This window comes from Jaculus jaculus, chromosome 1 (genome assembly GCF_020740685.1).
Source record: "Jaculus jaculus isolate mJacJac1 chromosome 1, mJacJac1.mat.Y.cur, whole genome shotgun sequence".
Classification (NCBI taxonomy): Eukaryota; Metazoa; Chordata; class Mammalia; order Rodentia; family Dipodidae; genus Jaculus; species Jaculus jaculus.
In genome coordinates this window covers 170,673,048-170,692,208 of record NC_059102.1, presented here as the reverse complement: position 1 = coordinate 170,692,208, position 19,161 = coordinate 170,673,048, and the positions used below count along the sequence as shown (strand labels likewise).

The 19,161-nt window shown below is 41.7% G+C and overlaps 1 pseudogene; it reads right to left on the bottom strand.

Moving 5' to 3' along the window:
* Window positions 1-413: 413 nt before the first annotated feature.
* LOC101598517 lies at window positions 414-1,819 on the bottom strand (annotated as a pseudogene).
* Window positions 1,820-19,161: the final 17,342 nt, after the last annotated feature.

Genomic DNA, 19,161 nt, shown 5'->3' with positions numbered 1-19,161 from the left:
CTCATTAGATTGAAGATTTAACTTTTTCTAAAGGTTACAACTAATTCGTAAAATGTGTGAAATTACTAATTACAATAAAAGTTTTTTTTGCAAGACATTGCACAATGTTTTATTATTGAATGAGAAACTCTCACTTGTTACATTGTCACATTGCGAGTCAGAGTAATGCTGCAGTGATGAAGAAAGTCAACAACGGATCAATCCAAGTCCTCATGTCTACAACATTCAGTACAAAGAAATAATGTTCAACACAGCCCAACACATCATACATTGCTTTTCTTAATACTGAAGTTCCCCTAAAAAAATCATCTTCTAATGAGGTATTTCACTATATATAGTTCTTCATTTTTACAATTCACTCCAAACTGCATGAGATGTATCACACTGGAACGTCTAAAGCTGTTAGGAGTCGTTCACACATCATCATCGGATGTGTCACTGCTACCATTCTCTGTGTCCTAGATCTCAAGCGTGGGTGTGAAAGTGTTGTTTAAAAACAGAAGTCACAAATCAGGCCATTTTTAAAAATTCCATTTTTCTCTGACCATTCTGTAACTCTTCACTAATAACTTGGAATTCTCTCATTTTGTCCTCAGCTAAAGGAGCACATGTTTCACCATTTCCACTGTGTTACTGCCAACCCATCTCCTTTAATAATCAGTGTTCTGCCTCAAGTGAACTGGAAAGAAAGTCACTGTGTGGGAAGGCTGAAGATCAGATGATCGGCTGGGAAAGTACTGAAGCATTGTCATTCCCTTGAGGAACTCCATTTTCATCAGTCTTTGTTTATGTCTTTTTATTGGTGAGTACTGTTGCTGCTATGCAAATTAAATGAATCTTCATCCTTCTCTGAGCCAGAATGGCTCTCATCTTCATGCTCCTCTTCTCTCTTTGCAAGACTTTCAGAAAGTCTCTCTTACCAGTGCATATCTGTGTCAGTTTTGTTAGAGGAGGCTGCTGATTAAGTTTGTCAATAGGTGAAGCTCAATTGGAGTGATACACTCTTTCACTGAGTTTGTTGTTGGACTAATGCTCTTGGCAGCTGATTTAAAAGCATTAAGTTGCCAACACTGTATGTATATTCATGAGGAAAAGTTCCAACATTTTTTAAAGATTTACTTATTTATTTGAGAGAGATAGAGAACAAGAGAATGGGCATGCCAGGGCCTGTAGCAACTGCAAATGAACTCCAGATGAATGTGCTACCATGTGTCTCTGGTTTATGTGGGATCTGTAGAATCAAACCTAGGTCCTTTTGCTTTGCAAGTAAGCGTCTTAACCGCTAAGCCATCTCTCCAGCCCCAACTTTATTTTCTTTAGTTTGGATTTTCCATTGTGTAGGTTTTGTAGGTAGAGCAGCAGGTTTTGGGACTAAGCCTTTATAAATACTGGACCAGTTCCATTCTTAACTAGGAGTGACTGGAGGTTTCCTGCTACTGGGACTCCAGATAGCTGTAAGTCTCTTGTATTACCTTTCTTAATGACCAGCAGCTTTGGAGCTCTAGATTTAGGATTCGAGGCTATTCCCACACACCTTCAGCTAGAGACTTATTCTGATTTGGTTTTTGTTTATATTCAGGGTTTAAAGTTGGAAAATCCTCAGCCTCAAACCGTTTGTGCCCTCCTTCGTCTTCTTTCCTCCCAGTTTGGCTCTTTCCAAAACGGAAAATACTGCTATTGGAAAGGGAATTTCCACTATGGTATCCCCCTCAATGATTTATGTTTTCAGTACCATTTCTGCCATGTGTACCCCATCCACTTTCTTCTTTCCTACCAAAACTACCTCCACTAGAATGTGTAAGACCAGAATCAAAGCCATTTGAAGAGCTGTGTCGTCAACGTGTAAGATTCCCGGGGGAGGGGGAATCTTCCGTGGTGGGAGACCCACGCCCAAGAACCAAGACCGAGCCACTGGATGCAAAGGCAAGAGGCAGTTTTATTGTTCACACAGGCGCCTGCGGGCACTCCAGTCTTTCGAGAGGCTGAGCACGCAGGGCAAAGGGAAGGGTCTCTTTTTATAGGGTTAGGGAGAGCAGAAGCAGGTTTACAGAAGCAGAAGCATGGTTAAAGTCCCAGCACTGGTTACTTATTAATAGACTTGGGGTCGGTGGGGATCCTTTTTTGTTTTCTTCTCAGAAACATCCTGACAGGGTTATCTATAGTACATTAGGTGGGGTCAATGGTCATGCTATGGTCACAAGGTTGCCTGCCTGTCTGCATCTGGGGGCTGTTTTTGGCTCCTGGTATTTTTCCATGGGTTTTACATTCCCCCATTTCTCTTGGAACTAAGTAAAATCTTTTACTTACAATCCTATATCATTTTGGCTTAATGACTGATACTGACTAGTGAGGACAAACGCCTGGATAACTGAGAGCCTGTCCCGTATAAACTGTACCAGCCTATTAAGAATACATGAACCAAAGATTAATAGGAGTACAGAATGAGCAAAGGACCCAGGAGGGTGGATAGGAGGGTGGTGAACCAAGGGGATTTATGAAACCAACCTTCGAAACAGCCTGGTCGTGACTCTAGCAATCTCTGCCTTTGGGCTAGTCTTTCTCTGAGCATTTCCATAGATTCCCGGACTGTGCCCGTGTGGTCAGCATAAAAACAGCATTCTTCCTTAAGGGCAGCAAGAGGCCCCCTTCTTTTGGAAACAACAAGTCTAGGCCTCTTCTATTTTGTAATACTACCTCTGAAAGGGAAGTAAGGGAAGTTTCTAGGGCAGAAATAGATTTTCCTATGGCCTGTAGGTCTGTGGTTATCGCTTCTTGTAGGGCTCAGGTCTGCTCAGAGTGTACCAGGGCAGTTGTTCCAGTTCCTATCCCCGCTAAGATTCCTCCTGCTCCCAAAAGGAGGGCGATGGTAAGGGATATGGGCTCCCGCCTAGGTCTATTTTTAAATACCTGAAGAATGAATTCTGATCTATGGTAGGTAATGCATGGCCATAACTGGACTAGGACACAGTAATCAGCAGTAGAATTAAGGACAGTAGCAGAACGCAAGGAGTCAGTCCTGTATTACAGGCCCAATAGGTTCCATTTGGAGATTCTAAGTAGTAAGATCCAGGGGACACAGGAGTAGTTTTGTTACATAAATGTTGAAGAGTAGTGGGTATGGTCCCGATACAGGAGCCCTGGCCAGTTACTTCTGCAAGAGTTAATTTATGGGACACAACAGCAAGACATCGAGTAGGAATGTTAGTGGAATTGGCAAAATTTCCTGGTAAGGCTATACCTTCATAGTAAGGAGGGTTAGCAGTTAAACAGAGCCAGCAGTCTTGGGCATAATTACTGTTAGAGGCATTTAGAGAGAGATAAGCCCCCTGTATTAGACTAAAAAGTCGATCACCTGTTCCCTGGGGTTTATAGGGTTGAGTGGTTGGTCTTTTAGAAGGGGGAATTATAACATTGGTAGGTTTAGGAGGCGGAGCCAAGGAAAGTGGGAGTCGGGGGATAGGTTTTTGATCTGGTAGAACTGGATTGGGGCCTATTGGACTTATGTCAGTCAATAATTGGAGCTTAATGGTAAGGAGGAAACCTGGGTCTGGCCCATCTATGTAAAAACGGACCCCCCAAGTGTGGCCTTTGAGCCATGTCCTATCTGCCTTGCTGGGAGAGGTGAAAGTAATGTTTAGAAGCATCTTGTTACCCTGATTTAGGCGAGTTACAGTAATAAAATCCCAGGAGGATTTGGGTTGCCAGTATATATTTCCAGTGGTTTCACATCCCCAGTTTTTACAATAATAGTCCAATCTAGTTCCACAGTCTGATGCCTGGGCATGTTGGGGGCAAACATATAGAGTGGAGTTTAACAACTTCCTGGCAGGTTTGGAGTAACATCTTGGGCTAACAGGAGGGTTGTGTCTCCTCTGATGGGCCCTTTTTAGAGTCTCTTCAAAAGGTTTTCTATGGGCGGTCAAGGCGCACAGATTGGGGGTTAAGGAGGGCCACCATGTCCATAATGGGGCAGGGGAAGTAGTAGACCAAATAATTTGTCCTTCCTCAGAAATGACTAGCCAAGTCAAGGATAAGGGAAGGTGAGGACTAGCAGAGACGTTACTCACAAAACTGAAAGTTAAGAAGAGGCATGTTAAGATCGAGAGAGTCTTATCTTTAGGGGATTTGGAGTGCAATGTGCTTTCCATGATGCAGGGTTTGGTGGTGTGCTGTCTGGGTATTCTGTCAGGGCAGCTTTGATGTGGGAGGCGTGGATCCAAGTGGCGATTCCGTCTACCTTTAAGGCCGTGGGATTGTCAGGAGCACAGTGTAAGGTCCTTTCCAGCAAGGTTCCAGATTCTTGGTCTGATGTCGACGGACCCAAACAGAGTCCCCTATCTGGAATGAATGGGGGATTAGCGGTTTATTAGTCGCCTCTTTATAGGCAGCTGCTAGAGGTTTTCAAACTTCCTGGTGTACCAACTGTAGGGCCTTCAAGTGAGCCTGTAAGGAGGGGGTATCAGTAAAATTAGAAATTTCTGTAAGCATGAAAGTGACAGCTGGCGGGGTACTGCCATAGAGGATTTCAAAGGGGGTTAGGCCATGAGGGCCTGGGGTGTTTCGGGCCTTGTAGAGGGCCAGGGGTAGGAGTTGTACCCAATCCTTTGAGCCAGTTACAAGCGTTAATTTAGATAAAGCCTCTTTAATTGTTCTATTTATCCTTTCTACCTGACCTGAACTTTGGGGTCTGTATGCACAATGTAACTTCCAATTGATCCCCAGTGCCTTGGCCACTGACTGACTTACCTGGGAGACAAAGGCAGGCCCATTATCTGACCCGAGTGCCTGTGGCATTCCATACCGAGGAAAGATATCATCTAGTAATTTCTTGGTTACCATTCTGGTGGTTTCATGCTTGGTGGGAAATGCTTCTACCCATCCTGAAAAAGTGTCTACAAAAACTAGGAGATATTTGTAACCATACATACCTGGTTTTACCTCAGTGAAGTCGAGCTCCCAGCAAGCCCCTGGTTGGTGTCCCCTCAGGCAGGACCCAAGGGCCATCTGGGCTCATCCAGCCTTTACCTGAGCACACACTTTGCAAGTGTTTGCAATTTCTTTTAGGATTGAACCTTTGTTTAGAAAAAGATGTCCTGTTTCCTTTTGTTCTAGTATTCATCTTCTGAGCGCTCATGTGGGTTAGCCTGTGAAGTTGCTTAATGAGGAGGGCTGTAATCTTTTGAGGTACAATAGTCTTTTCTAGGTAAGTCTATTTGCTGTGGGCAGCATCATATGATGCTCCCAGTTTCTGAATCAAGTCCAAGTCCTCATTCGTGTATTCCCATCCCGGAGTTGGAGATGCTGCTTTAGGAGTCCCCTCCTCAGTGGCCATCAAAATCAAGAGTTGGGGTCCCAGAGCTGCCTCACGGGCGGCTTTATCAGTGAACATGTTCCCTATGGCCTCGGGGCTGTTTCCTTTCTGGTGGCCTGGACAGTGTATAATGCTGAGCTTCTGGGGTAGGTACAGAGCCTTGAGGAGGGCCAATATCTCAGTCTTATTTTTGATTTCTTTTCCCTCTGAAGTCAGCAGGCCCCTTCTTTTGTAAATTTCCCCATGTATGTGGGTGGTGGCAAATGCATATCGGCTATCAGTGTACACATTGAGTCTTTTACCTTTAGCCTGCTGGAGGGCTTGAGTCAAGGCAATGAGTTCCGCTTTTTGTGTCGAGGTCCCTCCAGGCAGGGCACTAGCCCAGACTACTTGGTCTCTGGTGGTCACTGCGGCCCCGGCCCGCCTCTCACCATTCAGTAGGAAGCTGCTACCATCCGTGTACCAGGTGAAATCTGCATCCTGCAGCGGCTGGTCAGTGAGATTCTTTCTGGTTCCGTGTACCTCTGCAAGAATCTGCTGGCAATTATGAGTCTCTGGCCTCTCAGGGAGGGGCAACAGGGTGACTGGGTTTAGGGCCACTATTGGACCAAATTGCACACGGTCTTTGTCAAGAAGCAAGGATTGGTAATGAGTCATACGTGTATTAGACAGCCAGCAATCTGGGGGCTGTCTCACGATAGACTCAATGGCATGTGGCATTAGCACAGTCAGAGGTTGCCCCAGGGTTAGTTTACTTGCATCCTTGGTTAAGACTGCAACTACAGCGATCATCCTTAGGCATGGTGGCCAGCCTGAGGCCACTGGATCTAACTTTTTTGAGAGATATGCAACCGGGTGCCTCCATGGTCCAAGCCTCTGAGTTAGCACTCCCTTCGCAAACCCCTGTCTTTCATCTATGAATAGCTCGAAGGGCTTGGTGATGTCAGGCAAGCCCAAAGCCAGAGGAGAGAGGAGAGAGTGTTTAATTTTGTCAAAAGCCTCTTGCTGTGGCTTAGACCAATTGAAGGGGGTTCCTTATTTAGTCAAGGGGTAAAGGGGGGCTGCCATTTCAGCAAACCCTGGTATCCATAGGCGACAGAACCCGGCGGTCCCCAAGAACTCTCTGAGTTGTCTATGGTTCTGGGGGACAGGAATGCGAGCTACAGTGTCTATGCGGGCCGGTGTTAACCAGCGTTGGCCATTTCTTAATTTGTACTCCAAGTAGGTGACCTCTTGTTGACAGATTTGGGCCTTCTTAGCAGAAGCTCTATAGCTCAAGCATCCCAGAGTCTCAAGCAGGGCCCCAGTACCTGTATGATACAGTACAGTCCTGATGTGAGGAGGCTGCAAGCAGGAGGTCATCCACATATTGGAGCAGAATTAAAGACGGGTGCTGGACTCGAAAATCAGCCAGGTCCCAGTGTAAGGCTTCATCAAAGAGGGTGGGACTGTTTTTAAATCCCTGGGGAAGTCTTGTCCATGTTAATTGCCCTGAGATTCCAAAGTCAGGGTCCTTCCATTCGAATGCAAACAGTGGCTGACTCTGGGGAGCCAGTCTCAGGCAGAAAAAGGCATCCTTTAAGTCCAAGATTGAATACCACTGATGAGAGGGAGGTAAAGAACTCAGCAGGTTATAAGGATTAGGCACAGTGGGGTGGATATCTTCCACCCTTTTGTTAACTTCCCTAAGGTTTTGGACAGGGCAATAGTCCCCAGTATTCCATGGGGATCTACAGGTGGTCAGAATTCCCTGGTCCAAGAGCCTTCTTATGTGAGGCCTAATTCCCAGGTAGGCCTCATTAGACATTGGATATTGTTTAACTGATATTGGGGATGTCGATGTCCTTAAGGTTATAATAAGGGGGCCTGTTGTCTGGCCAATCCCATCCCTCCAGTTTCTGCCCAGGCCAGCGGGTAGGCCTTTAGCCAATAATCTATATCAATAGGTTCACTTGGGGAGTTGTCATGGAGCCGATATTCATCTTCCAGATTAAGAGTCAGTACATGTAGGGGAACTCCCTTAGGACCAGATACTTTGGCCCCAGTTCCTTCAAAATGAATTTGGGCTTTTAATTTTGTTAAAAGGTCCCTCCCTAACAATGGGTAGGGGCAATCTGGAACGTGTAGAAAAGAATGTGTGATCTTACCGGTGGCTAAATGTACCTTCCGTTCGGTGGTCCAGTGGTATTATTTTCCTCCTGTGGCACCTTGTACCCAGGCAGTCCGGCCGCTCAGGGGTCCAGGGCATTGGGTGAGGACCGAATGTTGGGCGCCGGTGTCCACTAGGAATGTGACAGGGTGCCCCTTGACAGTAAGAATTAACCTAGGCTCGGGGGGGGGGGGGGGATCCTGGCCCTGACTGCCCTAGTCTTCATCTAGGGCAAACAGGTTGGATTTCGGGGTGGAATCCGTTGGTTTCCTGGGTCTTTTAGGGCAGTCCTTTACCCAGTGTCCTTTTTCTTTGCAGTATGCACATTGGTCCCGGTCCACTCTGAGTCTGGGTCTCCCTTGGTCTCCCAACCTATTAGTCCTATCATTGTTCTGTACTACAGTGGCCAAGAGGAGGCTCAATTCTTTGCTCCTTTTGCGTTCTCTTGCATTTTCCTTGTCCTCTGCTTCTTTCCTAAGTTTGTCCTCCCTGTCCTCTGCCTCCCTACGTAAGCGGTCTTCTCTCTCTTCTGGTGTCTCTCGCTTATTAAAAATCTTTTCTGCTTCCTTTAATAAATCTTGGAGAGACTGTCCTTGTAAATTGTCTAATCTTTGAAGTTTATTTCTAATATCTGGGGCAGACTGCCAGATAAAAGTCATGGACACATTTACCCCCTGATTAGGATCCTCTGGATCATAGGGGGTGTACATGCGATAGGCTTCCTTAATTCTCTCTAGAAAGGCAGCAGGGGATTGATCATAGGGGGTGTACATGCGATAGGCTTCCTTAATTCTCTCTAGAAAGGCAGCAGGGGATTGATCATAGGGGGTGTACATGCGATAGGCTTCCTTAATTCTCTCTAGAAAGGCAGCAGGGGATTCATCTGGTTTTTGTATTACTTGCTTTACCTTGGCCAAATTAGTAGGGTGGTGCCCAGCACCACGGAGGCCCGCTATGAGCAACTGGCGATAAAGGCGTAGGTGTCCCCTACCGTCTGCTAAGGTGTGATCCCAGTCGGGGCGGGTCAAAGGAAAAGCATCATTAATCTCATCTAGTATCTGGGTAGGTCTCCCGTTATCGCCTGGAACATTTTTTTGGGCTTCCAGAAAGACTCTCTGCTTTTCTTCTGACGTAAGAAGAGCCTGTAAGAGTTGTTGGCAATCATCCCAAGTGGGTTGATGGGTAACTAAGATAGATTCAATCAGGTTAGTCAAGGCAGTAGGGTCTTTGGAGAAAGGCGGGTTGTGGGTCCACCAATTATATAAGTCTGAGGCAGAGAAGGGCCAATATTGAACCTGTTACCCTGGCCCCTGCCTCAAGGGAAAGGCTTGTGAAGTCTCCTTCTTAGGTGGCTTCTCTCGGTGGCTCCTCAGACGTCCAGCCACTGGGGAAGGGAGCTCAGGTGGGGCCGAAGGGGCCAGTGGCTGGTGACTAGGGGTATCTTGGGTCTGAGATCTATAGGGAGGGGGCTCCTCTGAGAGGAGATCTATAAGGGGGGTGTTGGGGCCCGGGGGAAGTACTGGTTTTAGGGGCTTCTTGGTATCAAATGGACAACAAGAGGAGGAGGAGGTAGGGGCAGGGATAGGCAGCGGTGGGGTAGGTTGAGGAGGAATGAAAGGAATGACCCAGGGTGGCGGGTCGACTGTCAGACTTTCCCAGGTAACTATATAGGGGACCTGGTCTGGGTGTCCGTGTGAGCCACGATCAATCACTTTAGCTTTCACCTGTAAAATAGTAGAGAGGTTAAAAGTTCCATCCCTTGGCCAGCCCACATTGAAAGTGGGCCATTCTGCGGAGCAGAAAGTTTGCCATTTTTCCTTTTTGATGTCTACTGACTGGTTGGAGGCGATCTTCCGAACGTCTTTCCAATGATTTAGGGTTAAACTCAGGGGGGTCACCATTTTTTGACCCATTTTGTCAAGAGACAACACTAAACAAACACCAAGGACTAAGACAACAGAGAGACAGCTGGCACAGAGACGCGCAGTGCGGCTTCGGTAACAAACTGAAAATGCAGATTCAAACGGGAGGACTGTTCGTCCACTAACGTATCCCTCGGATACTTGTTGAGCCCCGAAAAATCGGGCTCCCAGATTCCCTGGAGCGTCCTCCAGGGTGGTGGGGGAGAAGTCCGAGCCCGTCAACTCCTTCTCAGGCCGCCCAGATACAAAACGACATCGGATCCAAGCCGATTTTCTAATGCAGCGCAAACAGTCAAAAACGAAACCAGACGTAGACAGACAGAATGGTGCACCAAATCAATCGCTTACCTTCCAGTGGGCAGTAGTTGGGTTGGGCAGGGGTCTCTCTATCCCAGACGAGCCCCCAGTTGTAAGAGTCCCGGGGGAGGGGGAATCTTCTGTGGTGGGAGACCCACGCCCAAGAACCAAGACCGAGCCACTGGACGCAAAGGCAAGAGGCAGCTTTATTGTTCACGCAGGCGCCTGCGGGCACTCCAGTCCTTCGAGAGGCTGAGAGTGCCAGGCAAGGGGAAGGGTCTCTTTTTATAGGGTTAGGGAGAGAAGAAGCAGGTTTACAGAAGCAGAAGCATGGTTACAGTCCCAGCACTGGTTACTTATTAATAGACTTGGGGTCGGTGGGGATCTTTTTTTGTTTTCTTCTCGGAAACATCCTGTCAGGGTTATCTATAGTACATTAGGCGGGGTCAATGGTCATGCTATGGTCACAAGATTGCTTGCCTGTCTGCATCTGGGGGCTGTTTTTGGCTCCTGGTATTTTTCCATGGGTTTTTACAAACGACTTACATCAAAATAACTACAACCCCATGATAAATACCAGCAATCCCACTAAAGAGGGCCCTTAGTGAAGTGGGGGCAGGGAGGAGGGAAATAACCCTACCAACATAAATGTGTCCATACAAAGTTTGCACTTAATAAAAAATAATTTTTAAAAGTGTTTTTAAAAATGAGGCAAAATAAAAATGACATAGAGAATCCACTGTTCCTTATATTTTATAGCCTTTATGAAACTCTTGGAAATGAAATAAGCCTTATACACCCATATCCACCAACAACTAGGATGTATGTGCAGCATGTGACTGTCCTCATCACAACCCCAAAGCAACTCCCTGAGACATTGTGAGCACTGAGAAGGCAATTCCTGGAGCTGGCTAATATCTAACCAATTTCTTTTAGGTCTTCCTGTTTCCTTGTGCAAACTGTCAGTGGCCCAGGTATGCTCAGCTCCAGGCTACTTCCACTACTCTCTTCCCTCCACTTGTTAATTTAGCTCCTCAAGTCAAAGTTGTTTGTTTCTTTAATTGTAACTAAGGCCAGTGCACTTGATCTTGTAAGTTACTAAGTAGCACATGAATAATACACATATTAACTATGAATGTGAAAGAGGCTCCTTTCAGTGTATTTTAATGCTTTAGAATTATTTGATAAAAATGAGTTGCAAATAAATAATTCACTGATAAAAAATCCAAGATAAACAGGGGAAGGTCAATAAAATCTTGGCTGTCAAAGCATGCATTTCTTTCATACACATCTTTACATTTTCATTTATTAAGTAGCCTGATCTTTCAAGTTATAGAAATCTCTGAGTGAGGTTTATTCATGAAGAAAAGATTTTAGTTAGCGTTAATCACCTCACCAAAAGTCAAAGACCCCTGTTTCTTTGGATTTCAGTTGTATATAAAATCTGAAAGCCTGGCTCCAGCTGGAAAACTATATTCCAAATAGAAAGGCAAATAATACAGTGAAAATACAATATATAAGTCAAAGTCAATTAAAAGCAAGTGTCATCAGAATACTGCATAAATTTTGTACAAATATATTAAATATTAATTTAGTACAATATATTAAATATTAATTTAGTGCAAATATATAACATATATTTAAAATATATTTATGATGGGAGTAGGGAACAAGGCACACAAGCATGCTTACATGCACATACTTCAAAATAGGGTTCTGATACATACTTGGAAGAACAATCAAGTGAGACTCAAACAGCTAAGGGTGAGAGATGGTGTACTCACAATAAAAACATACAATCAATTATAACTTGGTAAATACTTTTAAATTACATCAGAAATGACAAATAATGACAGGAATAGATAGTGCAATGACATCCAAGGGGATTCCAGAATATATGTATGCTTTAGTTTATAGTGAATTGAAGGTAGTATATCAGTTGATAGAGCACACTCTCTGCACGAGACTACAGGGATTAAAAGTAGCCTTGAGCACTGAAACAAAGAAACTGAATGCTACCCAATCTACAGTACCTGTAAACATCCACTAAGTGTTTTCTGGAACTATTTTAGATTATCCCATTATGGGAATAGTGGGCAATATTCACGTTTGATACTATTTCCACAAGTTGTTTTATGCTGAAAAATTGTTTTGTATGGAAAGCAATGATATTCTTCAAAAGTGAAATCATAAATGGATTATAAATATACCTAGTGATGGACTATACTAAATACTCAGTCAACAAGATACTTGCTATGCATCTTGGTTCTTGGAATTTACTTACTTGAAATTTTTATCAATTGCTTTTGCAAGTTAGTCAAGATGCTTAAAGACGTACACAGAACAAATGCAGTTGAGTTGGAAACATGCTGTTGCAATTTTTAAAATGAATACCCAGTTTCTGGATCTATTGTCAGAGGAAGGGGAAATTTTTGAAGAATGACTTAAATATCCAAAAATTCACCTATCTTATATTGTGACCATAAAGGTACTCACTACCAGAATAAGTTCTGGAGGTTTTTCCTATTAGGAAAGGCATGGGATTTAGGACACTTCCACCTGTATTTGAGTTATGCCTTTTCCACATGTCAATTTTCTGACCTTAGAAAAATTCACTCAATCATCCCAGCTAACAGCTTGTAGGGTTAATATGATGTCAGTAAAATATATATGTACAGTGCTTGAGTTGAAGCTGGAGTTTAACTGAATCTCATTTCTTCTCATTCTTCTATACTTCAACATCATACTTTTTATTAATTAGTTTTGTACTCAGTGAATACAGTCAAGTTGGTACCATTGTTAGCCTCCTCCATGTCCTACCCACCCCCCGGCCCCTCCTTGTTGAAGTATATGGGTCATGCATTGTGCAGCTAGCCCACAGTTATGGGTAGGAGGAAATGTCTCTGCATATCATGACCCAACATGTGGCTCTGACGTTCTTTCCGCCTCCTCTTCCGTAAAATTTCCCTGAGCCATTTTGGGTTCATTTTGGGTCTGCCTCAGTGATGAAGTCTTGGGAACTTCTGTGTCTCTGGATATCTGAATTGGTAGGAGTTGATTGTTCTCTGTGTTGATCTCCTTCACCCTTGTGCTGGTACCAGGTTCACCAAGGAAACAGCACCCTTGTTGGTTTCACCAATTATTCTTACTTTCAGCTGAGGCCCTTTTGAGGTATGATAGGGTGGTTCTCTCCTTAGGATCTGCATCTATCTGAAAAAGAGATGCAAATTCTCCAATGGAGAGTAAAGTTAGCACCAGATAAATGGGATAACCCTAACTTTTTTATATAGAATTTAATACATATAGGCCTTCTTGTAGTCCATGATTGATGGTAGCTAGATAATGGAGAACAGGCTCATGTTTGGATAGGATTCTGACATGTTTCCCAGCTCCAGCTATGGGTCCCATTCCACTGAGCAGATCAGTTATCCAAATCAAGAGCAGCTGGTTTCCTACCATGGCTGTGTGCCACTATTGCACTTGTATGAGCATCACAACAGGTTAATTGTTGTTAAGTAGGTTAGACCATGAGTTGCTTGGATAGATATTGGTCATTTTCCCCCAGTCACCCATGTACCACCTTCTGGCTGACTGTCTGGGGGCTGACTCTTCCAGCTTCCAGCCATGTCACTCCATTTTATGTGTCAACCACATATGGTGTCTTCAGCAGTAGGGTCTTACTACTAACCTTTGGTGGGTCATCAAGTGCTCTGACAGAAATCTGTCTTTCCTTTAGGAAACATTGTGTCTCTCTGATCAAAAGCTCATTGTGGATGATAGCTACCTGCTGGTACTGGGAGTTACAGGTCAGTGCCCAGTAAGAGAAGAAAAATATCACTAATATAAAAGAGTTAGAGAGAAGAAAGAGAGAGAAAGAGAGAGAGAGGGAGGGAGAGAGAGAAACTATGGAAGATTAAGGTCAGTCTTCATTGTACCCTCTCCAGTGCCTTGTGACTCAGGTGTTCCCTCTAAGGGTCTGGTGAAGGTTCAACCATTTGATCTGCCTTTTAGGATGTAGAATTTTATGGTACCATTGCCTTTTGGGTCTAGATTTGTGTCCCACACCCCCTCCCTTTCTCTCCCCTCCCTCCTCACTCACCTATTGTCTAGTCCTAGAGATGCTTGCTGGGTATCTCAGCATCTTGGGTAGATTCAGGTTAGGTGCTGTAGATGAGTGAGACTATGTAGCGAGTATCTTTCTGTGATTGGGTGAGTTCACTGTGAATGATCTGTTTCAGGTTTGACCATTTTTCTTCAAATTTCATTGTGTCATTTTTTCTTACTGCTGTGCAGAATTCCATTGTGTAGATATACCACAATTCATCAATATCATTTTTTATTTGTACCTTTAGGCATTTATTATCTGACCCTGAAACTTATATGAAATACAATGGTCTATACTGGCCAAGCAGATTTGAAAAAAACAATATTGGAGGATTTGGACTACCTGATTTTAAGATTTAAAGTGAAATTATAGTAATCCAGGCATTATTATAAGGACAGACAGATAAATGGAACAGAATGTGGAGACCAGATAGCAGAATAACAGACGAATTAACTCATGGTACAAAAGCCAAAGCAAGAGGATGAACAAAGATGAACCATCACAAACAGTGTGGCATTGGTCCATTTTCTGTTAACAGTGATACAATTAAATTTTGTGAATTATGAAAAGAAGGGGGAAATGGTGCTATAGTTTGGATTTTAAGTGTCTCTCAGAGTTCTGTGTAGTAAAGATTTGGGCATTTTTTATTAGCAAGTGATAGAACTTCAAGATGTGGAGTTTATGGGGATTATTAGAACATTATAGAACTTTAAGATATGGGATATATTGGAAGGTTATTACAAGGTATTGGAACTTTAAGATAATGGATCTAGTGGGAGGTCTTTAGGTCTAGAGATGTTCCCTTTCTTTATAAATTAGTTATCTCAAATATTTGTTAAAGTAGCAGAAAGTTTGCAAAAATAGTAAACAAATGATAATGATGGATGTGAATCATACGATATAAGGATTCATGGTAGTTTTATGTAGAAATGTGGAACCTCATGTGTAGAGTTCAACTTGTATTCTTAGTTGATGGAATATGCCAAGAAACCATTATAAGTTATTTGGAGAAGGGGATAAAAAGGAGAGAGAGAGAGAGAGGGAGGGAGGGAGGGAGGGAGAGAGAGATTAAAGAAGCACGAAAATCACTAAAACTGAAGCAATATTCACATATATGCTTTAAGGAAATAACCTAAAAACAAATCAATCAACAAAGTCAAACAAATCAATAAAGAAAACGACAAAAAATAGCAAACTTCTAGAAACAGAAATTTAATATTGCTTATAAACATTAAGGCTTTATATTTTCATGTCAGGGGAAAAATACATATGCAACCATTGGGACATTATCTGGTGATTGCATTTGAGACATTTGTTTGGAAAAGAGTAAATCTATGACTAAGAGGTAGCACTTTCAAAAAAATACCATTACATTCTGTATTCAGAAACTATCTAATGATACTGGAGACAAAATAATACCAGAAAAGTAATTTTGCTGAAAGCTTGATACATTCCCAGAGGTGCTGATAGTAGCTATAGTTTGGTATGCAGGCAATTTGGACACAATTGTGCTTTAAAATATTTTTCTCTTATCTTTATTCTCCATAAAATGACTAGTAAAAATCTTTCAAATTGTAAAAATCTATCTTATTGAATAAATTATACATGTGATTCTGAAAGAGCAGTTACAAAAATAGAAAACCATTTTGAGTAGTTATTTAAAACCTTTCTGTCATTATATGATTCAATGCACTGTTTCAATCTTCAAAGAAACGTGGTCATCTGAATTAAACCATGTGCCTGACATAGCAGACATTGGAAATCATCTAAAAAAGTAATAGCTTGAAATTTAGATTATTCACTTAGTTATGGAAACTGATAAAAAATGATTATTATTCTAGGTTGTCTACCCTGGTTGTTGAAAGATAAAAGCTTCTAAGTAAATTTTGTAATATGGAGCAGCGTTTTTGTAATGGGAGCAACAAGCTTGATCCTGGTTGTCTGATGGAAAGTAGATTGCCAGAATTCCTTACTTGTCTAATGAATATTTTATTGACAATTTTATATATATACAAAATGTATTTTTACCATAGCCCCATCCCATCTCTCTCTCTTGCCCACACCCTATTCCTCTTCCACTTTATCTTTTCCTCCCTCCAACCTGCTCCTCTACTATTTTGATATCTCCCTTAATTTTAGTTTTTCCTTCCTTAATCAACCATGATGACATGCTGATGGACCCTATGCTGTTCAGGTAGTGATAGCCACTATAGAGTCATTAATGCAATAGCACCTATATCTGAAATACAGTGTTCCAAAGCACTTCACACCAGTTTTGACTATGACATTCTTTCTGCCACCCGTTCTTCAATATTTCCTTAGCCTTGTAAGATGTGAGAGATGTCTCATTCAATGCGGAGTGTTTAACTGTTGCCTTTTTTCATCACTTTAATGGCTTTTAGTTTCCCCTGTAGTTACCACTCCTCTGAAGAAGAGCTCCTCTGATTAAAAGTGAGAGCAACACTACTATATTGGACATAAACATGAGCATTTAGAGGGTAATTAAATGAAAATGGAATATCCACTTATCCAAGCAAGAGTAGTGGCTTCCTCCTAGCACCTATGATCTTCCAAGCCATAGGATTTTTGACTAGGTTTTCATTACCAGCCAGTATGAATTCTCTTCCATGGAACGGGTGACGAGTCTAATCAAAGGGAATTTGGTTACCCCATTAATAGCCATGCCACTATTATACTGGTAGGTTCATCTTCCCTAGCTGGACAGTTGTATAGTTTTCAGAGCTCATTTTTGGTTAAGACTGTTAATGAGTTTTCTAGCCCAGCAGCCTGCATAGCACTTTCCAGAACCATCACAGATAGCTAGCAGGGAGGAGGTTTTCAGGTCAGTATCAGCTTGATTTGTCGGTATTGCTTAATATCACTGATATTTGTTCTCATCTTAATACTTGTATGTGAAGATCAAGTGAAAGAGTTCTAAAAAATTGCAAGTAGGAAAATTGCAGAGGGAAAAATCAAAAACTGAAAACTGGAAAGAAAATTTCAAGTGATTCTGTTTATGATGTGCTAAATAATTAAAAATGTATCATTAAAATCACCATGGGTCTTCCTATTGCCTTGTGTCTCTCATTACTATAGGACTATGGACACCTGGGTCAACATTGCATTTGGTTTTATTTGAGCTCTGAGTAGATGAAAACTCAGGTTGGCAGGATTGCAAGTAAGCATCTTCAACCACTGACACATCTTCCCAGCTCCAATTTTAAACAAATGTTAAAAAAGATAAATGTTTTAGGCTTGTTGTTACTTTAACTTCTCATCTTAAATTTTTGGGAACATATATCAAACAGATTTGGTTCTTACTATGAGTGCAAAAACTGGATATAGAAATTCCACTGAGAGTAGAATTATAATCAATTTAAGGTGGATGTGTGAATTGGGCAAAAGAAAACACATTTGACATGACATTCTAAAGACTTTAGATACATAACTATAATGCATATAATTATATCCTATGTATGATACTTTTTCAAAGCATGAATATAGAGTATTTATGTGAACTTGATATTTCAAAAATAACTTTTTGTGTAGTTACAGTTGTCAAATAACAAAAGGTTATGAATATCATGGAAATTATTTTTCAACAAGATGTATACGTTTGAGGGAGTGTGACAAAATGTTCAGTAATTCCATTTTAATCTATGTTATAGTCATCCTACTTATCTATTTTGAAATGTTATTTCATTTGTTGAAACAAATAAAAATCAGAGTTTGTATTCTACATATTTTTTGTGTGTTTTATTAAGGCAGGGTCTCACTCTAGACAGGCTGTCCTGGAAATCAATCTATAGATTCCAAGTTGGCCTCAAATTCATGGGATCCTCCTACCTCAGCCTCCAAAGTGCTAGGATTAAAGGCATGAGCCACCATTCTAGGCTCTGAAGGCAATTTTTTTTTTTTCATCAATGAACTTAGTATAAAAAGACTTAGCCGATTGGGAATTGGTTCCAATTGCAAAAATCATAGCTGAGTTTCATCATACGTTAAGATACAAATCCAAAAGTGTAGCAGAAGTCACCAGTCCAGTCAATTCTATTCATACTAGTGTGAGCTTGTTACATTTTCAAACTGATTTTTCAAGGAGTAAAAGTGGAGTTTACTTTACAGCTTAGGTTGTTTGAGTAGTGTGTCAGTTATTCTTTTATTGCTGGAAACAAGTACCCAACCAGAAGTGACTTACTGAAGGAAAAAGGTTTAAATTCAGCTGACAGTTCCAGATGGAGAGAGCAGAGTCCATCAATGGCAGGGCAGGGAAGGCAAGAAGCTGTGGTCACCCTGGCAAACTGGAAGGAGAGGGAGAAAGGGGCCTGGTCCATAAAACTTCAAGGCTCACTCCCAGTGACATACTTCCTCCACCTCCTAAAGTTTCCACAACTGTCCATTCCAAACAGTGCCACTTTTCTGGAGGTCAACACATGAGCCTATAGGGGTTATTTTCCATTCAAACCACAGCAAGTAAAGTGTGTACATATAGAGCCATTTTGGAAACTTGATGTAGGTTATGACCAGAAATAATAATTTCCTGGTTTTTGAAATTAAAAAGTAGGAACTTTAAGTTTCACATTTTCAAGGTTTTGACTTAGCCTCCTTGTCTTTTCTATAAATGCCTTCTAATTCTTAGTGGTAATGACAAAATAATTGTCTGAGTCCCTCAGTGTAAATATTAATGTCAAAGTGTGTACAAAGTGTCAATATGAATTTTCAACTAATTTTGTTCATTCAGGTACCTTCCCACATCCTAGAAGTGTTTGAGACCTCTATTTATTATTTGTTATTATTATTCTCATCCTGAATTCTGTAATAAGATATTTTAAGACTTCATGTTTTCTTCTCTAGATTGATAGTAGATTGTTTCTACTAACTTAGTTACAAATAAGGTTTGTGGGCCAGAATTTAAAAAAAAATCTGTTGGCTTTACTTTTCTGTTGTTTTTATCCCTGTGGGTTTATGATGATGTTGACTCTTTCATTGTGTTTATTTTTAGCAATGCTCTCAAGGATACTGAAAATATGCAATCCATTGAGTCGACCATGCAGAGCCAGTTTGCCAACAAATCCCGGTGGGGTGAATTATATTTTCATTGTTGAATGCTGCATAAGGTGTATTTTATTCAGAGAACCAGCTATAGAAAATGTAATTGTTCTTCATTTGTAGCTTTGGAGATGTATTTTATTTTTGTAAATGTTGCAAATGCCATTGAAAAAGATGGAATTGCTGTTCACTTCATTTGTTTCTACCCATACGTGAAATCTGCTGTCCTAGTATTGTGCATATCTTCTATGTTATTAATGATTTTATGATTCATATTTTAAATTTTGAAAAGGGGAGTTATATTCCCAGATAGTATTGTAAAATTATT